Below are 22,177 nucleotides of genomic sequence, written 5' to 3'. Positions count from 1 at the left end.
GTAACTTAATCTTATACAATTGCAGTATTTAGTCTTCAACCAGTTACTATTTCATAATATTTCAGAACCAGTACAAATCTGACTCACAAGTAAGAATGTCTGAGATAGAGAGCTCCTCACTGGTTCCATCAATTAGTTGATCGTAGGAAACACATTTCCAAAGTCAGCAATGAACCTTGCTCATTTTCTTTCTCCCACTGCGCTGTGCTGCCAAATCTTGCTGTACCTAATAACTCAGACTGGCCAAAGGCACTAAGGTGCCAGTCAAGGGGTGGGACGGGGCTCAAATTTCTGAATCGCATCGGTGGTACCCTGCAGGAACTGCTTGGCTATCCTGACTTGCCGACTTTTCTTTTTGTGGAATAATATGTATCTGTGATGCATCGTATTTTCCAGAAAATTTTAAGTATTTTCATTCGGCTAAGGAAACCTCTGTGTGTAGTCACTTTTCTGAATTTGAAACATGTATTTGCTTTGTATTAATGATAAAGTCTTGAATATGAAATAACCCTGAGCTTCAATACAATGTTCCTTACCATTGACATCTATCTGCCTGTGGTGAGAGCAAGAGTCCAAAGGCTGTGTAATAAATTCTGTCTTTAAGTAGGAAAGAGAAGTAAAAGTGGCTTTCTTCATATTAAAAGCACCATATCATTTTAAACATTGTAAAAATCACTTGGTGTGTATTAATAATGCCGTTCTGATAGCTGGGAATAAAATTTGTCTTACTTCAAATGTGGAATGTCATAGGTAATAAAAAATATATACTTTTTATTTAATGACACAGTGTCCCTGAAGGCAGCCCACTGAAGCTCATATTTTAATAATGAAGTTACCTTGTAAAGGGCTACACCATCAGTAGTTTCATACCTCCAGGCCATCTAAACATGCCTTTATGACTCCAGTGAAATCTGTACAAACAGACCTCCCCACAACAAGACACCTACAAAAAATAGACAGTTACCAACAGGCCCTATTAAACTTCCATTGCAATAGACATAAACTGCCCCGTGAAAACAGACAGTCATCATTTGCGAACTACAAACAGCCTTCAATATACCAAGCTGGTTACCAAGCTTAAAACATCGGACAGGCAAGTAGTTATAGGCACCAGTGGGTGATAAAATATTTTTTATGTAATGGAGATCATGTTACCCAACTTACCAGGAATTGCCCAGGGCTGGGAATGGGTTGGGGAAGGAGTCATAAATTGGGAGCCCTGAAATCTCAGGAGGTGCTAAAATCATGGGGGTGAGAGTACTGAAATTATAGGGAATCTAAGTGTTGAGGGGGGGGAGGGTGAGAGGGAACTGTGGAATGGGGCTGGAGGTTAGAGGTGGAGAGAATTACCTCTCCTGTTTACCTGGCCATGGTTTTCCCTCTTCACCTACTGTCGGCTGGCCTCCTGGTATTTGGAACTTCTCACACAACAGTTGCAGGTGCAAAACCACAAATAAAAATTCTCAACTCAACAGAGGGCCCAACATTTATAAGGTAAATCCAATAGTATCTGTAACAGTCATGTGTTCTGAAGTCATGTGGTCTGAAAATGAGCTGAAATTGCATCCCATTGACAGGGCTCCAAAATTAGACAGAATCGCAAGTGAGGATGAAAACACAAAAGAACCTTGCAGGAGATGCAGCCAATCCAGAAATTTTTGGCTTATCTGGTTTATTGCACATACAGTGGCCATTTTGAAAATAGGGATACCTGCAAAGAAAGGAAATCTGATGCAAGTCCCTAAGGTGTACCTATTATACAGATTCCACTTATTCTCCATTGAAATTGATGGAAAGATACAACTGTCTGAAGATGTCTGAGTGGCTGACTATCTCCTTTAAGTTGATGCCACTCTCACACATTTGAGATTAAATGAGCAGGAATTTTGGATTTCTCAGGTTGAAAAATCAGAAGAGGAGATAACAATTTTGCTTAGATCCTTTTGTACATCATGAGAAAGGTCCATAATATCGATAGTTGTATCCTTCTAAATGGAAGACATAGAGCTGAACTTATAATGGCATTTCATTTATTGTCAAAGTATTTTTTAATTCTTCCACGGGATTCGGGTATTGCTGACAAGGACAGCATTTGTTGCCCATCATTAATTCCACTTGAGAAGGTGGTGGTGAGCTGCCTTCTTGAACTGCTGCAGTCCAGCTGGTGCAGGTACATTCACAGTTTGGAAGGGAGTTCCAGGATTTTGATCCTGAGATAGTGAAGGAACAGCGATATAGTTCCAAGTCAGAATGTTTTATGGTTTGGAGGGGAACTTTGGTATTTCCATGCACCTGCAGCCCTTGTCCTTCTAGGTGGTGGAGGACCCGGATTTGGGAGGTATTGTCAGAAGAACATTGGTGAGTTGCTACAGTGCATCTTGTTTATAGCACATACTGCTGTCACTGTGTGTCGATGGTGGAGGGAGTGAATGTTGAAGGTGGTGGATGGGATGCCAATCAAGTGGACTGTCTTATACTGGATAGTGTTGAGCTTCCAGTATGTTGCAGCTGCACTCATCCTGGCAATTGGAGAGCATTCCATCACATTCCTGACTTGTACCTGTAAATGGTTTACAGGCTTTGGGGAGTCAGGAGGTGAGTTACTCCTCAGAATTCCCAATCTCTGATCTAGTCTTGTAGCCACAGTATTTAGATGGCTGGTCCAGTTAATTTTCTGGTCAATGGTAATCCCGAGGATGTTGATAGTGAGAGATTTAGTGATGGTAATGCCATTCAATGTCAAGGGTAAGTGGTTAGATTCTCCCTTATTGGAGATGGCTATTGCCTGGCATTTGTGTGGCGTGAACATTATCCAGGTCTTGCTGCATATGTCCATGGACTGCTTCAGTACCTGAGAAGTTGCAAATGGTGCTGAACATTGTGCAAAGATCAGCGAACATCCTAACTTCTGACCTTATGATGGAGGGAAGGTCATTGATAAAGCAACTGAAGATGGTTAGGCCTAGGACACTACCCTGAGGAACACTTGCTGCGATGTCCCAGGAGCGAGGTGATTGCCCTCTAACAACAACAACCATCTTCTTTTGTGCTAGGTATGACTCCAACTAGTGGAGAGTTTTCCCCCGATTCCCATTGACTTCAATTTTGCCAGGGCTCCTTGATGCCCGGTCAAATGCTGCCTTGGTGTCAAGGGCATTCATTCTCACCTCCCCTCTTGAGTTCAACTCTCTTGTCTGTTTGGACAAATGCAGTAATGAGAACAGAAGCCGAGTGGCCCTGATGGAACCCAAACTGAGCATCAGTGAGCAGATTATTGCTGTATAAGTGCCACTTGAAAGCACTGTTTGACAGATGGATCTTTGGCACAGTGTAAACAAAAGGCTGTACCTTTCTGAGAAGGATCCATAAAACATATATTTTCCTTCTATCAGCAGGGATGAACATCGATCACGAAGTCAAGAAAAAATAATTTCAGTGCAAATAATAAATAAAATTGGCTGCAAAGATACTGCAGATAAATCTGAAGTCTAAGCAGGTGTCAAAATGTCATTGCATGAAGTGAATGGGGACAGAATGACCTATACAAGTTTTGCAACATAGGTGAAAGTTGAATACAAGTGGACTGTTATCTACCTGTCCATCTTTGATTATAGGAGGAATCGTCCCAGATTTTTACCAAGTGCGGTAGCGGGCAGGAAAAAGAACCTTTTACCCACCAGCCGCAATGGCGGCTTTTCATGCCATATCACCCCAATCCCACCTCATGAATCATGCATTCCCAGAAAACATGCTGTTTTGCTGGCAGGCGGCCTCCAATTCACCTGCCAAGCCGTTTCCTTGCTGCTTCCTCATGCCGGGCGCCAGATTTAAAGTGCTGCCACGTGTTTCCAGCCCAGCCCAGTATGGCTGCACATGAGACATTGCCCCGAAAGGCAAAAAGACTGCAGCCCCCGATTCAGTGACATATCACTGGGACGCCTTCTGGACACCATTGGAGCCCGCCATGATGTCCTCTACCCCCACTCTGGCCTCAGGAGGCCCATCAGTGTCACCACCTTGGCTTGGGAAGCAGTGGCAGAGGTGGCTAGTGCCAACACTGCACAGAAGAGGTTCACTATCCAGTGCAGAAAGAGGATGAATGATCTCATCCGTGCCGCCAGGGTAAAGTAACCATCTCATCACTCTGAACTCACACATTCACTGGCATCTCACTCACTGCCAACTCAAGGGACATCACCACTCACTCTCTCACACACACACCCTCTCATCCCCATCTGGCCTCATCTCCTCTGGAGACTGCCTACTCAGTTCTCACATCTTGAGGGCACTTGCACAGATCAACATATATCCCCACACACAGCCTTCGATTCCCCCTTCCCAGTATTGCCTGAGCCCTGCAGCCTCTTCCCTTGCCTGAGGCCACTTATCCCCCTTCCTCCAGCAAGCTATAGCCCTTCAGTCATTAGTAGAGACCTGCCCGTGAGCCCCCCTAAAGGTGACCTGGTGCTGCCTGCCAAGCCTGGTGCTGATGACCATGAGTGCTGATCGAAGCAAGGTAGGCAAACAAACCTTGAAGCCCTGAGCGAAGTGCAGCTCGTCAGTGCACGTCACTTATGTTCAGTTGCTTGGATGATCCAGCATGGGGGGATGAATCTGGCGAGCTGGGCTCATAATGATATGCAGACATATTACAACGAAGTTCCCAATGTCCGATGGCAGAAAATACGGCCTGCCATTGACAGGCAGAGCGGACGATTGCAAATTGATTTCATGACATTGTGAAACGGATTTTTGGCTTCCTCGCCCTATTGTCCACTCACGCTTCCAAACACGCCCGCCACAAACGGGCACGGAGAGTTCCACCCGATGTCTCTGCTGCCATCCCACAATTTGGGAACAGGCAAAAGCGTTCATCATTTGAATGAAATTGCTGGATTTAAGGAGAGGTGGTCACGACTGTTGTTCTATTCACCAAGAGAACTTGCGTAGAAGTAGGAGCTCAGTGGGATAAAGGAAGAAGTGCAACTGGAACAAAAAGAGACTGAAAAGGGTGTTTGCTAGTTATGACAGGAGTTCTCAGGGCCAAATTCCTTGAATTAACCCCTGTGGCCACCTGTTCCCATCCCCTTCACTGAACATGCCCTGGTGGGCTTCCTGACTCCCTTTTATCTGAAAAGAAAGAATGTGCAGGGTTACAGGGAGAAGGTGGGAGAATGGCACAAAGTGAATTGCTCATTTGGATAGCCAGTGCAGACACGAGGGCCAAATGACCACCTTCTGCACTGTAACAATTCTATGATTCCCTGCAGAAACATAACTTCTCTCCTCCTTTGCATCTCCTGGACTAAAGGCTCTAGTGCTGCACCAGAGAACCTGGGAGCCCTCCCTCTGGCCTACTGCTTCCTTGGAATTCCTCTTGCTTCTCTGAAATAGTTTAGGAGTCAGTTCACAAACTTCTGCACCCTCAGTGCACCTCCCCTTTAAGCAGTACAGGTTGTCTTTAGGAAGTGCACCAGCTAGAGACTCATGCCAGCCATGCGTGCACCTGGGCCCCCTGCTGAGTGTGAGAAGATGGTGGTGAGCTGCAATACAGGTGAGGTGGTGGTGATATGGTGGGGAGGTGATGGTGTAGTGGTATTGTTGCTGGACTAGCAATCCAGAGACCCAGGGTAATGCTCTGGGGACCCAGGTTTGAATCCCGCCATGGCAGATGGTGGAAATTGAATTAATTAAAAATCTGGAATTAAAAGTCTAATGATGACCATGGAACCATTGTCGATTGTTGTAAAAACCCATCTGGTTCATTGACGTTCTTTAGGGAAGGAAATCTGCCATCCTTAACTGGTCTGGCCTACCCGTGACTCCAGACCAACAGCAATGTGGTTGACTCTTAAATGCCTTCTGAAATGGCCTAGCAAGCCACTCAGTTGTAACAAACTGCTACAAAGTCACAATTCTTGAGTGTTGTTGTGGCTGCACTCATCAAGGGAAATGGAGAGTATTCCATCACACTTCTGACTTGTGCCTTGTACAGGGTGGACAGGCTTTGGGAGTCAGGAAGTGAGTTACTGTCCACAGAATTCCAACCTCTGGCCTACTCTTGTAGCCACTGTTTTTATATGGTTTCTGGTCAGTGGTATCCTGCAGGATGTTGATAGTAGAGGATTCAGCGATGGTAATGCCATTGAATATCAAGGGGAGATGGTGGGATTCTCTCTTGTTGGAGATGGTCAATGTCTGGCACTTGAGTGATGCGAATGTTACTTGCCACTTATCAGCCGAAGTCTGAATGTTGACCTGGTGTTGCTGCACATGGGCACAGACTGCTTCAGTATCTGAGGAGTTGCGAATCGTGTTGAACATTGTGCAATCATCAGTGAACATCCCCACTTCTGGCCTAATGATGGAGGGATGGTCATTGATGAAGCAGCTGAAGATGGTTGGGCTTAGGACATTACCCTGAGGAACTCCTGCAATGATGTCCTGGGACTGAGATAATTGACCTCTTAAAACCACAACCACCTTCCTTTGTGCTAGGTATGACTCCAACCAGTGGAGAGTTTTCCCCCTGACTTCCATTGGTTCCAGTTTCGTGAGGGCTCCTTGATGCTACATTCGGTCAAATGCTGCCTTGATGTCAAGGGCAGTCACTCTCACTTTACCTCTGGAGTTTAGCTCCTTTGTCCACATTTGGACTAAGGCTGTAATGAGGTCGGGAACTGAGTGGCTCTGGCGGAACCCGAACTGAGCGTCAGTGAGCAGGTTATTTGATTCTACTGTCAACGACCTCTGCCATCACTTTGCTGATGATCAAGAGTAGATTAATGGGGCGGTAATTGGCCAGGTGCAATTTTCCTGCATTTTGTGGACAGGACCAACCTGGGCAGTTTTCCACATTGCTCTGTAGATGCCAGTGTTGTAACTCTTTCGAGTACAAACACATTTCTATCTGTTCCTATTCAGATGAGGTTACATTGTTTCATAGTTTGCCATTGTGAGATTTGAACTCTTGATAATCTTTTAAATGCCATCTGTTTTTCAGATGAAGTTACATTGTTTCATAGTTTGCCATTGTGAGTTTTGAACTCTTGATCTTGGGGTTGCAAACCCAGTACCATAACCACTTGGCTATTTAGGCCAAGCTAAATATGGAACGCTTCACGAATTTGCGTGTCATCCTTGCGCAGGGGCCATGCTAATCTTCTCTGTATCGTTCCAATTTTAATATATGTGCTGCCGAAGCGAGCACTTAAAGGAATGAAAATGCAGAGAAATAAGAAACAAAGGAGCCTTGCATTGGCCGGGAATCGAACCCGGGCCTCCCGCGTGGCAGGCAAGAATTCTACCACTGAACCACCAATGCCACAGACTAAATTTATAGTTTTTACCAGTGTGAGATTTGAACTCTTGATCTTGGGGTTACAAACCCAGTACCATAACCACTTGGCTATTTAGGCCAAGCATGCCAGTGTTGTAGCTGTACTGGAACAGCCAGCCAGTTGCATGTTGAGCACCAAGCTGCAAGCCACAATCATTTAAACGGATAGAGAGCATGAAGCTTGCATGCTGCCTGCATCACCTTGACTGGGTGTTAGGTAATCGTGCATCATGATCACTACACCCGCTAAAATTTTAGCCTTTAATCACTACCACATTGAGGCATTTAAGCATTGTGTAAACTCACAAGCAACTTTTGTTGGCAGAACCTGAACATTGTACTTACTCCACTGGTTCATTAGGCTGCAAAAATAATAGTCAATACCTGGAAGTGTGTTCCAAAACTGTAATCAACTAAATTTAAGTAATATAATTTGTTGTGATAAAATTTAAATGGTTTATGAGTGCTAGCTAAACCATAAGATGACTTACACTTTTTGGAAATACAGCTGAAGGTAAGTATCAGAAGTACAATAGAAACTTCAGACCTCTGCCAGAATACCAGTCTTCTAATTGTTGATGGTGCTGTTATTGAAGTCCAAGTTTACTGAAGAGTGTAATTGCTATATTGGTAAAGACTAAATACAAGCTCATATTTAATTGTACTCCAGCAGTAGCATCTGGACTCCCCTCACAAAGCCAATTGCTACTGTTCTAGGAGGGAATTTTGTGTGGACTAGTGCTCATTCTGACAGAAATAATTAGTGGAAAATAACAGGCCTGGAAAAAAACAATGAAACAAGCAGCATTGATGCACTTACAGGAAGGCTTGATATGTACATGTGGCAAAGGGAATGAGGCAGATTTTAAAGAGGTAATTACACAATGGGAGGAAATTAATGTGGAATTTAAATACACGCACAAAGTAATTGGGCCAAATGGCCTGCTTTTTGTGCTGTAGATTCTATGTAATTAGCTTGTGTCTGTGTGAAGGTTAAAATGTGTATTAAGAGTAGCTGTTTTATCTGCAAACAGTGACAGATGAGAGTTTGTATACAAATCAGAGCTAGCTTGTTACAAGTTGTCCATTCTTTGTCATGGTGCATCTGTTGGAGCAGGATTCTATTATGTAACTTGGATTTTTTTGCTTGTTAAATGTCAATGTGTGGTTGGTATCCATTAATTTTTTATGTCAGTAGGTAAAGTAATCCTACTGATTAAACAATGTGCATGTGGAGAAATACTTTGAGATCCTGTGGGCTGGAGTCAGGTTTCGGTGATACATCATTAAAAGCTAAAAGCTGACAGCAAACTCACAGGAAGAGCCTGGACCATGGCCAAAGGCAGTATTGTCTGTGAAAGAACCTGGAGTTGGTGAGTTTCAGGCAGTATCTTAGATGATGAGTTCAGCAGGGTAGAAAGATCACTCACATTGGGCTTTCTACTTCAAAGTGTTGCCCCCTCCTTTTCCATAACATGTAAGTTTTTAAGTGAATTTGAAATCACTTCCACACTCAAGTTTATATTTAGTCCCTCTGTTGATATGATCAATGCCACTAGTACAAGTACAAGTTAGCAGTGTGCACTGAGATGGGTGCTTGAAACGTGCAGGGTATATGGGAAAGATATGTGACAAAGGCCCAGATCTTCCAGTCTTCAGAAAGCCGGAGACTAGATGTACTCCTGAAGATGCGCTACAGCACCCCTCTGAAGTCCCAGTGCACTGACTTCATGGGAATTTCCTGGGAAATTTGAACTTCCAATGGAGAATTCCCCTGCTCCCTGGGACCCTCCGAAAAATTCTCCAGCTCTGAATTAGAATTGGAGACTTCAGACAGTTCTTACTTCAGTACCTACCTGAATAGTTACCCAGGAAATGTAAGACAGAAGAATCCTGGTCTTACTCCTGGGTAACTACAGAAAATCCCCCAATCACACTGATCCCTCCCGCCGCCGACTACACCTCGACTCCCCGACTATCCCCTGATCCCTTGACTCTCTCTTGACCTGACCTGACTCGACACCACCACCCAACTTCCCTGCTGATCCCCTGAGCACCCCCGACCCGATCTGACCCAACCCCCACCACCCAACTCCATCCCTGACACCCCCCCCACAGCCTGACCTGACCCCACCACCCAACACACCCCCCTTCAAAATCCCCTCTACCCGACCTCACCAACCCTTGACCTGACCTGACTAGTCTTCCTATATCAGCTGCTTACCCCCAACCCGCCAGACTCCCCACTGGCCTGCCCCGACCCCTGACCTCACCACCTGACTCCACCCCCCCACCCACCTTAACTCACCACTGAATCGACCTGACCTGTACCCACTGCCCAACAGCCCCCTGACCTGAACTGACTTGCCCTGACCTGACAGGCCCTCCAGATCGACCTGACTACCCTTTGATCCACCTGCCACCCTACCTACCTTCCACACTGCCACCCTATCTGCCACCCCAGCCACCTGACACCACCTTACCCACTTACCTCACCCACCCTAGGCCCTTACCCACCTTACCCACTTACCTTACCCCCCCCCCTACCCTCTTACACACAAAGAAGCTTTGGGACATTTAAACTCCTTACTTACCAGAGTACGACAACTATCGCTGTTAAAAGGAGTCATGGCTTGTTTTCCCCTGACACTTTCGAGGGACTGTACGCTCCACATTTCTGAAGAAGCCGGGATTGGAAGTCCCAGCCGGAAATGCGGAGCTCTGGCTCTGGCTCTGAGACAAGTAGGGGCAGAGTGTAAATCTGATCATTAATTTCTTTCAGTGCCTCAGTTTCACAAGTTACTCAGCAACCAAGGGACTTGTCAAAATGAAGCACTGAAATAAATTAATATTAATAAAGAGGTAGCACTTGAAAAATTAACTGGATTGAAGGTTGGTAAATCCCTGGACCAGATGAGCTACATCCCAGAGTATTGAAGGAGATGACTATAGAGATAGTGGATACGTTGGTGGCTATCTTTAAAAATTCTGTAGATTCTGGAAAGTTTCCTACAGACTGGAAAGTAGCAAATATAACCCCACTATTTAAGAAGGGAGGGATCAAGAGGATGGAGAACTATATGTTGTTAGTTTGACACTAATAGGGAAAATGTTAGAATCTATTAGAAAAGAACTGATAACTGAACAGTTAGAAAGTAATGGTAAAATTGGGCAGAGTCAATATGGACTTTTATTAAAGGGAGTTTTTTGAGCATGTTACTTGGAGCATAGATAAAGGAGAGCCAATGGATGTGGTGTATTTGAATTTTCAGAAAGCTTTTGATAAGGTCCAATGCAGGAGATTAGTGAATAGAATTAGAGCGCATGGAATTGGGCGCAATATATTAGTATGGCTTGAGAATTGGTTAACAGATGGAAGGCAGAGAGTAGGAATAAACGGATCATTCTCTGAATGGCAATCTGTTACTACCGGGTACCATAAGGATCTGTGCTAGGGCCACAGCTGTTCACAATCTATATTAATGATTTGGATGTGGCGACCAAATGTAATACTTCCAAAATACTTCCAAATTTGCTGATGACGCAAAACTAGGTGGGAACGTAAGTTGTGATGAGGCTGTGAGGAGGCTTCAAGCAGACTTGGATAGGATAAGTGAATGGGCAAGAACATGGCGGATGGAATATAATATAAATAAGTGTGAAATTATCCACTTTGGTAGAAAAAACAGAAAGACAGAATATTTCTTAAATGATGAGAGCTTGGGAAGTGTTGGTGTCCAAAGGATCTGGGTGTCCTTGTTTGTGTGTCACTAAAAGCTAGCATGCAGGTGCAACAATCATTTCGGAAGGCAAATGATTGTTTGCCTTCATTGCAAGGGGATTTGAGTACAGAAGTAAAGATGCCTTGCTGCAATTGTATAGAGCCTTGGTGAAACTGTACCTAAAGTATTGTGTACAGTTTTAGTCTCCTTATCTAGGGAAGGATTCTTTTATTCTTAAATACTTTCCATAGGGGGAGTGCAATGGAGGTTCACCTGACTAATCCCTGGTATGGTGGCATTCACTTATGAGGAGAGATTGAGGAAACTTGGCCTGTATTCTTCAGAGTTTCAAAAAAACAAGAGGCGATTTTATTGAAACCTACAAAATTCTTGCAGAGGGTGGATGTGGATTGGATATTTCCCCTTGCTGGTGAGTCTAGAACCAGGGGGCATAATCTCAGAATAAGGGGTAGGTCAATTAAGACTGAGATGAAGAGGAATTTCTTCACTCAGAGGGTGGTGAATCTTTCATTCTCTACCCCAGAGGGCTGTGGAAGCTCAATCACTGAGCATGTTCAAAACAGAAATCGAAAGTTTTCTGGAGACGAATGACATCGAGGGATATGGAGGTAGTGTGGGAAAGTGGCGTTGAGGTAGATGATCAGTCGAGATCTAATTGAATGGCAGAGCAGGCTCGAGGGGCTGAATAGTCTATTCCTGTTCCTATATTCCAATGCCACTCCTCAGAAGATTTGGGCCTATGTTACTTAGACATTCATAAGATGTGCAGTTTGATACAGAGAGATTGTAATTGGGAATTGTTGGAATTCCTTACATTCTGAATAGAAATAATACCAACTGCTAAAGGGACAAAGGTGAATATGAAAATGAAGGAGAAACAGTACGATTATTCAACGTGTATCTCCTTCCATTTGGTAATGGGCCATTTCATGTGAGTGGGAATGGGAAGCAGAGGGTCTCAAGTCAATGACCCCAAAACGGACCTGAAAGTTATGGATGATCCATTTTCATTGCATCTATCTTGCTGTTACCATGATGACTACAGAGTTGTGCATCAAAGGACTGAAGCGTAAGCTCAATATTGAATGACTGTAAATGCCCTTCACTCTCTGGTTAGATCAAAGTGAATAAGAATGGGTTCAGCCCTGCGATTTGACTGCTGAGTCACTTATAACTTAACATCAAAATTTTAGTTTGTTTTGAGGCCAAAAAAATTCCAGTATCTGCCATCTAGATTTAATCACTACCAGTGCAGTAACCAGTGGTTTCATTCCCACAGGTCAGATTTCCATTGCATGACGGGAGAAGTATACTTGCATCCTAGCACACAGGTCACAGCAAATGATCGTCTCCCAGCTAAACAAACTAACCTAGTGTTTGTCGTGGCAAGCTCTAAAAAAGTTGTTATTTTGATCCTACAGTACCCCCAAAAGAATGTGGTAATATGTTTGGTTACTGTGTCACATTTTCCAGAACAAATAATTAATCTTTAGTTTTAGTGCAAGGTAAATCTTAACAGGATACAACAGTAATAATTGCTGTAGATCATGTCTTAAAATGGTCCATTTCTGCCAATTATTCTTCAGTCCACACAACGATAAGAGCTGGAATGTGTTGCAGACGGAATTGTTGAGTGCTACTGATTGTATAATTTTATGCATGTATGTGTGGGCATATATGATGGATTCTCCCAACACTTTGATGGATTGAGTGTTCAGCAAGGGGACACCATCTAGGTTGGTGTCATCTCATTGTGATTGTAAACTAAATCTTGATTGACATATATAACATAAAAGCAGAAACAAGGAAAAATGAGCCAGAACTTATTCTCAGAAGCAAAAGAAACAAGCAGTACAACTCATTTCTTATAAGAAAGGTAAGTAAAAACCACAGTACTTCCAACATCAGGGATTATCCAGTTTAAATCAGAGGAACCATTAATGATTTCATGTGCAATTGTGGTCCAGTGTGCTCACTTTGGATGGAAAGAATCCAGTAGATGGCGGCACAGGCAATGGAGTGGGGCACAATGCTTAATCCAAACTGGGGTATTTTGTTAGAGTTCACAGTGAGGGTAGAGTGCTAAAGGTTTGCAGTTAGTTGATGAAGAATTACCTACACAGTTTTCTTTTACTTGTGAAGACACAGCTGGGAATTCTGCATTCCACTATTAGGTATAGCAGTAAAGATTCAGAAAGTTATATTAAGATCAATCCATGTCTTATCAAACAAGAGTTGAACTTAAAAAGATACAGTCTTAAGTTAATTAATATAGATCTGGTGCATTTGTCACAGCAAAATTAGAAAATGTTTGAAACATTCAATATTGACTGCAGCATTATTATTTGAGAACTTTATGTTGAAAATTGGCTCCATGACAAGAGAATTCATTTATTGTTCTGTTGATTATATTTTTCATGGATTTTTCAATTAACTTGAACAGCCCAACACAATAACTCTCAAATTAAAATTTCAATAATTCTCGCTGTTGGGTGCCAAGAAAGTTATCACAAATAAGGATTTATACTTCTTATTGTTTTCTAATCCATAACAGCGAAATTAGTTTCAAAGCAGAGCCTGCCTAATATTGTAATTGATTAGCTCAACAGAAGTAAAATATTCAACAGCTGCGGCCTTGCATTGTGTAAGCGCAGAACATGTACCACTCTCCTGAAAATGGTAGCAGACCTATCTGCTTAATTTATATTCATATAATTATAGTTCTTATGTATATCATTTATGTGTTCTCCCCGTCTCACCAAAAAAAAAGCAGCATTTAATAAGTGATAATAGGATAAATCCCTTTCATCCAACCAATCTTTATCACCCATACTAGAAAGTAAGGTAGGTTTCTACAGTTTATGTACATCTCCAAAATTAACAGTGCTGTGGCGTGACTGAATAATGGTAAGTATATATTGGGATAAATTGGCAGCTTATTTTTAATCTCCCTCAAATGGATTGTTCCACTGTTGCCAGGCATGTGTATCAATGCAAATGCTTCAGAATTCCAGCTTATTCTTCTTGCCTATTGACATAAGATACTGGGTAGCTATTTTTAAACTGAACTTCACCTCCTGGCACCTCCACATTTCCTTCTGTAAACAAGTTAGAAATGGCTGCCCCTCTACCTGTCTTATTTCTTGTTTCAATGATGCACACAGGCCGTCGATATTGTAGCTGAGCTAACTTTATGGATAACACATTTTCCTAATATGAACACTTATCTCCAATGTCTATCAAGACAGGCTGTAACATGTGCGATCTGACCTTCAACCCTCAGGACAGGTGACCCCATATATAGTACAGAATACTATATAGTGTCTAATACTAGAGTCCACAACCACAGCAGCTGTTATCATGACGCTACCTAGCATCAATTTTTGCAGCACTATTTGTTGGCATTTGATTCTTGAAGGATTTGGGAATGAATCACAAAATATTTGTTTTAACACTGCCAAACTTCATCTCTGCCTCAGCTCATCTGCTGCTGAAACCCACATCCATGCCTTTGTTACTTCTAGACTTGACTATTCCAACACATTCCTGGGTGGTCTCCCACATTCTACCTGCTATAAACTTGAGATCATCTAAACCTCTGCTGCCCATGTCCTTAACTGCATCAAATCCTGTTGATCTATTGCCCCTGTGCTCACACACCCATGTTGGCTCCCTGTCAAACAATATTTTCAATTTTTTTAAACTTAGTAACATCTGCAAAAATTATTTTTCTGGAAGTATTTGCTATAGAATATTTGAAAGCAGCACTGTAAAATATATATGATCACAGATTAATTCCTTCACTATTTTGTTAAATAAGCATAAAAGTGGTTAATAATAGTGTAGTACAGAATCCAAAGTCCTCGGGTAGTGGTCAAAATGTCTTTGATTTGTTTATTATTTTCCTGTTTGGCCAATAGATTCACAAAGCTTGTGGCGTTTCAGGATTGAATTTTCATGATTTATGAAGATCTTACTTTTGAAACTTTCACAAACATAGGATTAGATAAGATCTTCACCACGAAAACAGGCCTTTGGCCCAACTAGTTCCCAACCATGTCCCCACATCTCTCTATTCTCCTCATCCTCGGGTTTGCATTAAACATCCTCCTAAAATGCACCAATGCTGCCTCAGACACAGTATGTGGCACTGAGATCTATACTCTCAGCATTCTGTGTGCAGAATTATAATTAAGTGGCAAAGTTACATAAAAACTCATTATATTATTTTGGCTTTGACAATTTTGTGCTTATTTTTCTTTTAACATCAGTGTTCTGGGTGAAAATTTGTAAAATGTTGCCTTTGGCTGGAGGCAAGTGCATAACTGGGCAAGGAAAAGGAACAATTGCAGAAGCAGAACAGGGGCAGGAATTAATTTTCCTTATTGCAGGGACAGATAAGCTTGAAAAGAACTTTGTCAGTAGTAAAGTGGAAGTTCAAGGGTGAGCAGTTTGCTACCAAGTTGTATTCTGAAGTAAAAATGGCAACAGCCTTGAATTTGCTTGGATTCACAAGGGAATCTGCTTGGAAGTCAGGTATTTGTGATGGTGCCATTTTATATGTTTGGCTTTGTTCAAAAGATACAGACATCACTGTAAAACCAAAACACTTAAAATATCATTCCATCACTGGTGTTGCTGATGAACTTTGCCTTACTTACGTCACATCGTGTATGATTTGCATGTGTCAGTGTCACCTTGCCATAACATGATGGCTAAGTCATTGCTCTACCTATTGGTAAGTGATCAGAAATTTCTACATCCAATGAAAAAGTTAAAATGATACGCATTATCAGGAACAGATAATAATGCATTCTAATATGGTACGAAACTAAGGTATTTGTTTGAACGTACATATTGGGCTCGAGGCTTTCGGGCCAGTTGTTGGGACCCCTACTTCAAGAACAAAATTCTGGCTATTATATAGCTTTGTTTCCTTGGTAAATTAGTCACACATTTTTGCTGTTCATTGAAAATAAAGTATTTTTGCACTGTAACTTCGTTCATTTTGTTCCCAAAAATGCTGTGATCACATCTTTATCTTAAAATATTCACTTGTCAGCAATAGTAATTACAGGCCAGAACGAAGCTGCCAATGTGTGAAATGTAGAACGAGTAAAAGGAAATTGAAGGTAGAGTAAAACATTCATGGCTCAGGTGATATGCATAGTCTGGCCAAGCTTTGCTTCCATGATTCATATCATCTGAAACTCTTAACTATATTATAGTTTGTAATTCTCCCTAATTGGGATGCAGGAGAAAAGGAATTAGGTAACTAGACTCGTAATCCTGACAACCTGAGTCTAAATCCCACAATGACAAATTGAATTTTAATTCAGGCAAAATGAAATCTGAAAATAATCCCACAGCTACTAGTAAAAGTGACATAAAATTAAGATTGTTATTAAATCCCAACTGGTTCACTAATATAATTTAAGGAACTAAATCTACCATCCTTAACAAGAACTGGCCTGTTTTTGGCTCGGGTCTCCCATCAATGTTTTTAACTCTTAATTGACCTTGGAAGTGGCCCAGCAAACCACTCATTCGCGTCAAAACATTAGGAAAAAAGACAAAAATAAAACCAGGCAGACCTGTCAGCTGTGGTCTAGACATTGAACTAGGAACAACAAAGCTGCTTCCAGTCCAAAACAGAAACAGAAATACTTGGAAAAACTCAGCAGGTCTTGCAGCATTGGCGGAGAAGAGTACAGTTGACGTTTCAAGCCCTCATGACCCTTCAGCAGAACTAAGTAAAATTAGGAAAGGGGTGAAATATAAGCTGGTTTAAGTTGGGGGGGGCAGGGTTTGTTGGGACAAGCAGCCAGTGATAGGAGAAGATAACCAAAAGCTGTCAAAGACAAAAGAACAAAGAGGTGTTGAAGGTGGTGATATTATCTAAAGGAATGTGCTAATTAAGAGTATAAGACAGGACATATAAGGTACAGATAGCTCCAGTGGGAGTGGGGGAATACTAAAAGGTAGAAATAAACAATGGCGGAAATACATTTAAAATTAGTGGAAATAGGTGGGAAAAGAAAAAATCTATATAAATTATTGGAAAAAACAAAAAGGAGAGGGAAGAAATGGGAAGGGGGTGGGGATGGAGGAGAGAGTTCAAGACCTAAAATTGTTGAACTCAATATTCAGTCCGGAAGGCTGTAAAGTGCCTAGTCGGAAGATGAGGTGCTGTTCCTCCAGTTGGCGTTGAGCTTCACTGGAACAATGCAGCAAGTCAAGGACAGACATGTGGGCAAGAGAGCAGCGTTGAGCGTTAAAATGGCAAGCGACAGGGAGGTCTGGGTCATTCTTGCAGACAGACCGAAGATGTTCTGCAAAGCGGTCACCCAGTCTGCGTTTGGTCTCTCCAGTATAGAGGAAACCGCATTGGGAGCAATGAATGCAGTAGACTAAGTTGGGGGAAAAGCAAGTGAAATGCTGCTTCACTTGAAAGGAGTGTTTGGGCCCTTGGACGGTGAGGAAAGAGGAAGTGAAGGGGCAGATGTCGCATCTTCTGCGTTTGCATGGGGAGGTGCCGTGGGAGGAGGAGTAGGGGGTGATGGAGGTTCTTGTCCTCACTTCTCACCCCACCAGCCTCCGCATTCAGAGGATTAACCTCCGCCATTTCCGCCAATTCCAGCATAATGCTACCACTAAACACATCTTCCCTTCACCCCCCCCGGCGGCATTCTATAGGGATCATTCCCTCCATGACACCCTGGTCCACTCCTCCATCACCCCCTACTCCTCCTCCTATGGCACTTCCCCATGCAGAAGCAGAAGATGCAATCTCAGCATGGGTCTTGAGGCCTGCCCTTGGTGGATACCTGGTGAGTTGGCATGTTTGGTTTAAGAGTAAAGGGTATTGGGTGGGTTGGGGGCTTGAGTTGACATGAGTTAGCATAAGAGTATAAACATCCATGAGAGTTGAGGAGAGGAGTTTAGGTTGGCATGGAGGGTATGAGCGGCCATGGGGGGGTGCGTGGGGGACATGAAATGGCTTGGGTTGTTTTTGAAGGGGGCATGGGGAGTGTATGAGGAGTTGAGGGGTGTGAGGGGTGATGGCTTAGGGCTGCTTTATGCTTTTATTGTAATAACTTTGATACATTGCCGGTGCACAAAAGCAGGCCTTACGCCCCAGCCCGCTACTGCATCCAGATCCTCCACATTATTTCCCGAGTTGCCCAGTCTGATTCCCAGGGATTCCCACCACCCCGGAATGAAAATCCAACTCCGGGGCCGCTTTCTCCCGGGTTGGGTTTGCAGAGCCGGGAAATGCCCTGACTCTTGGGAGCAAAAATCCAGGCCTTAAACTTATCCTACGGCAGCTAGTGCCATAAAAAAGTGGCATGGCTTATCTTTCTGCCAACGCTACAGCGTTGCAATGGAGCTCTCCGATGGATGGTGCACTTTGCATTTCTGAAGAAGCCAGGCTCGGAAGACCCGAGGAGCACTAATGTGGCATTGAAAAGCTCAAGTGGACTGGCAATCCGATAATAATTGCCACTTTGCAGAAGATCTGGGCCCATATTTTTGTTTAAGTTACTATCCGCAGGTTGACAACTAAGTCTCATTATGCTTTCACCTGTAATCTTGAATTGTTTACTGAACAAAAAATGTATCTACACACTTATTTTGGAGCTGTAGTTGTTGATAACCATTACCAGCACTTTGTCCAGCTTTAGCAATAGATTGTACAGTATATCTGAGAAATGAACATTCTGTTCACATATGCTTTATACCATATTTTTTATATTTAAAAACAAATTAAAAGCCAGTGGATGAGCTATAGAGAACGATGGGAAAAATATGCATTTTTGTAATAATTCACAGTAGTTTTCTTCTCTGGATTCCAAATGGAGTCACTCCTTTCTGTCTTGTATTGTTTTATTCTGCAATACTTCACAATGAAATTTCATGTCTGTAGACAAGGTTTTGAACAGCAATTGATTCATCATCATTGCAAGAAAGAAAAATCTAACCCATAATATTACAGGCAAAATGATTCTGAACATTATTTCAAGCTCGAATGCTCCCCTCAAGCTTCATGGAGTACATAGTTAAGGTATTGTGTGTGCTTCATATTCTGTTCACGTGGTGACGGGTACTTAGTTGGGATGTATTGATCCAAGCCAAATTAAGTATTTGTCAAAATGGCATCTTGGTTTTGGAGCATAATATGCATCAGCCAGGATTGTAATATATTCTGAATATACCATACAAGGGTCAAATTAATTACAGGATTTTAATCATTTTCATTCAAAGTTAGTTTGAATGTTTTTCTTTTCATATTCCTTATTCTTGCCCACACTCCTGGGGTATAGTTCGAAAGATGCAGCAGAACCTCTAGTATTTCAACCAGTCGTGCTCACTCCTTTTGCATGAATGTCAACAACTTACCTAGTTGTAAACTCAATCACAGCTAAATACAACCTAACCCTTGCCTAACCTCCACAAATGCAGACACACCCTTTCAATAAGGTTCATGGGATAATGATCATTACAACACAGAAGGAGGCTATTTGGCCCATTGAGCCTATGATGCTTGGGATTTGTATCCTTTCCCTCCATTTTAACCTAGTTTTTTGAACAGATTCAAAGGACACCCAAAAGAAACTAGCGGGATTGTTCTTTATATGTGTAGGACTGGATTCTGATGACATCACCGGGGCCTGTCTGCTATTTTAACCTTAAACCTGAGCAGGAAATCTGATGTGGTTTCTCACCAGATCAACCTAGCAGCTACAATAGTCAGGACCAGGAAAGGCCATGCAATAAAAGGTAATCTTTTTCTTAGTTATTCTATCTGTGGCACACAAGCCTAGGCCTCCCTTACTCCAGACTTTCCCCCTTCGCTATCATCAGTCCCTCCTGAATCATTGGCCATGCAATTTCCTGACAGCAGCTTCCTCCACTCCTGCTTGATCCTCACCCTGAGATAAAATCAGGGCTGTGTTTCATCAGTGCTATACCAGCAGTGCATTTATCCAATTGCCCAGTTCATGAGCTTTGGTAACTCCAAATTTCTACCACCTGTCTGGCATTAGTTACAATAAATTAATTCCCATTGTTTATTTTAATCAGAAAATTAATCAGGAGGCTGATAACTTATATCCGTCAAAAGTTTTGTTTGGATTATTGTGTCATGCATATTGACTGATGCAAAATTGAGATGAAGTCAGCTTTGATGTAATTTCTCTACTTCAATTTACAATGATAGTATTTTTATATCCACAGTAATTTATATGTAGTTTTACATCAATACCTGCTGCATCTTTATATTTATCAGTTTTAAATCAGCATATTTGATGAATAAATTAGAAATTTTGTGTATTTTATTGATATTTGGAGTTGGACAGAAATTTGAACATATGCATACAATAATGCAGTAACTATAGGAATAAATGAAGTAGAGATATATGTATACCATAAATAATAGCATAATTTAAAACTGTATGATCATTTCATGTTAGAACCACACTCTCAAATTGCTTCCTCTTCCTCTTCCCCATCCCCTTCCACTTCCCTCCATTCCCTCTTCCTCTCTCTACCCACCCCCTCACTTCCTCTCCCTCCCTCCTGCCCTTTGAATCCCTCCCCTCCCTTCCTCCTCCCCCCTCTTCCTTCCCTCCCTTCCTCCCTCTCCCTCCCTCCTCTCCCCCCCTCCCTCTCCCCCCCTCCCCCTCCCTCCTCTCCCCCCTCACCTCTATCCTCTCCCCCCTCCCTCTTCCCCCTCGCTCTCCCCCCTCTCCCTCCCTCTCCCCCCTCTCCCTCCCTCCCTCTCCCTCCCCCCATCCCCCTCCCTCCCTCCCCCCCTCCCTCCCTCCCTCTCCCTCCCCCCCTCCATCTCCCTCTCTCCCTCCCCCCTCCCTCCCATCTCCCTCCCATTTCCCTCCCCCCCTCCCCCCTCCCTCCCCCCCTCCCCCCTCCCTCCCCCCTCCCTCCCCCCTCCATCCCCCCCCTCCCTCCCCCCCCAATCCCCCCCTCCCCTCCTCCCTCCCCCCTCCCCTCCTCCCTCCCCTCTCCCTCTCCCCCCCTCCCCCCCTCCCTCTCCCCCCCTCCCTCCTCCCTCCTCCCTCTCCCCCCCTCCCCCCCTCCCCCTCCCCCTCCCTCCCTCCCCCGCTCCCCCTCCCTCCCTCCCCCCCGCCCCCTCCCTCCCCCTCCCTCCCCCTCCCTCCCCCTCCCTCCTTCTCCCTCCCCCTCCCTCCCTCCCCCTCCCTCCCTCTCCCTCCCCTTCCCTCCCTCTTTCTCCCTCCCCCTCCCTCCCTCTTCTCCCTCCCCCTCCCTCCCTCTTTCTCCCTCCCCCTCCCTCCCTCTTTCTCCCTCCCCCTCCCTCCCTCTTTCTCCCTCCCCCTCCCTCCCTCTTTCTCCCTCCCCCTCCCTCCCTCTTTCTCCCTCCCCCTCCCTCCCTCTTTCTCCCTCCCCCTCCCTCCCTCTTTCTCCCTCCCCCTCCCTCCCTCTTTCTCCCTCCCCCTCCCTCCCTCTTTCTCCCTCCCCCTCCCTCCCTCTTTCTCCCTCCCCCTCCCTCCCTCTTTCTCCCTCCCCCTCCCTCCCTCTTTCTCCCTCCCCCTCCCTCCCCTCCCTCCCTCTTTCTCCCTCCCCCTCCCTCCCTCTTTTCCCTCCCCTCCCTCCCCTCCCTCCCTCTTTCTCCCTCCCTCTTTCTCCCTCCCTCTTTCTCCCTCCCTCTTTCTCCCTCCCTCTTTCTCCCTCCCTCTTTCTCCCTCCCTCTTTCTCCCTCCCTCTTTCTCCCTCCCTCTTTCTCCCTCCCTCTTTCTCCCTCCCCCTCCCTCCCTCTTCTCCCTCCCTCTTTCTCCCTCCCCCTCCCTCCCTCTTCTCCCTCCCCCTCCCTCCCTCTTCTCCCTCCCCCTCCCTCCCTCTTTCTCCCTCCCCCTCCCTCCCTTTCTCCCTCCCCCTCCCTCCCTCCGTTTCTCCCTCCCCCTCCCTCCCTCTTTCTCCCTCCCCCTCCCTCCCTCTTTCTCCCTCCCCCTCCCTCCCTCTTTCTCCCTCCCCCTCCCTCCCTCTTTCTCCCTCCCCCTCCCTCCCTCTTTCTCCCTCCCCCTCCCTCCCTCTTTCTCCCTCCCCCTCCCTCCCTCTT

General features: G+C 44.2%; 1 protein-coding gene and 2 non-coding genes across 3 annotated transcripts in view; 1 reads left to right on the top strand and 2 right to left on the bottom strand.

Moving 5' to 3' along the window:
• Positions 1 to 22,177, top strand: part of LOC121293629 (protein sidekick-2-like) — a 941,309-nt gene that overhangs the window by 253,529 nt on the left and 665,603 nt on the right. The window lies entirely within an intron of this gene.
• Positions 7,104 to 7,210, bottom strand: LOC121293984. The gene has a single exon (XR_005946667.1). It is a non-coding gene; the product is annotated as a U6 spliceosomal RNA (small nuclear RNA).
• trnag-gcc lies at positions 7,254 to 7,324 on the bottom strand. The gene has a single exon. It is a non-coding gene; the product is annotated as a tRNA-Gly (tRNA).

This window comes from Carcharodon carcharias, chromosome 22 (assembly GCF_017639515.1).
Source record: "Carcharodon carcharias isolate sCarCar2 chromosome 22, sCarCar2.pri, whole genome shotgun sequence".
In the NCBI taxonomy this organism is placed as follows: Eukaryota; Metazoa; Chordata; class Chondrichthyes; order Lamniformes; family Lamnidae; genus Carcharodon; species Carcharodon carcharias.
Note: the sequence above shows the minus strand (reverse complement) of the source record. Positions and strands in the feature narration are given on the sequence as shown.